The sequence below is a fragment of the Theobroma umbraticum genome, unplaced genomic scaffold, assembly GCF_002168275.2.
Source record: "Theobroma umbraticum cultivar Fairchild unplaced genomic scaffold, ASM216827v3 scaffold_50.0, whole genome shotgun sequence".
Lineage (NCBI taxonomy): Eukaryota > Viridiplantae > Streptophyta > Magnoliopsida > Malvales > Malvaceae > Theobroma > Theobroma umbraticum.
Window position 1 is genome coordinate 456,748 of NW_018397261.1, and position 424 is coordinate 457,171.

The following is a 424-nucleotide window of genomic DNA, read 5'->3' on the forward strand; positions in this document are numbered from 1 at the left end:
CATTAAAGGTTGAGAAACAACGATCACGAAAAAACTCAATGAGTTCATCCAGACAACAAGAATCTACCTCAAACCATGGAAGTCAAAGTTCAGCAACAATTCTGCCTCCAAAGTAAACTCTTCCAAAACTGTAAGCAATAATGATAAAGAGACTACTTCTACTCGTGCTTCTAATGTCAACAAAAGATGCTTCAAATGCCAAGGATTTGGACATATTGCTTCTGATTGTCAAAATTGAAGAATTATTTCCTTAGTAGAAGAAGAAGATTGTGTGGATTGGAAAAAATTAGAACCAGTTTATGATGAATATGATGACGAAATAAAAGAAGAGCTAGAAATATTCAACAATGAAGAGATAGAAGAAATTTCTACTAACCATGGAGAAGCTCTTATTGTTCATCGTAACCTTAACACTGCTATGATG

At 34.0% G+C, this 424-nt stretch overlaps 1 long non-coding RNA gene across 1 annotated transcript in view; it reads right to left on the reverse strand.

Annotated features, from left to right (window-relative positions):
* The window catches only part of LOC110418635 (uncharacterized), a 1,025-nt gene extending 608 nt beyond the window's left edge, over positions 1-417 (reverse strand). The window contains exons 1-2 of the long non-coding RNA XR_002445409.1: positions 377-417; positions 68-221 (exon numbers count right to left, since the gene is read on the reverse strand). This is a non-coding gene — a long non-coding RNA (uncharacterized LOC110418635). The remainder of the gene's footprint in view (positions 1-67; positions 222-376) is intronic.
* Positions 418-424: the final 7 nt, after the last annotated feature.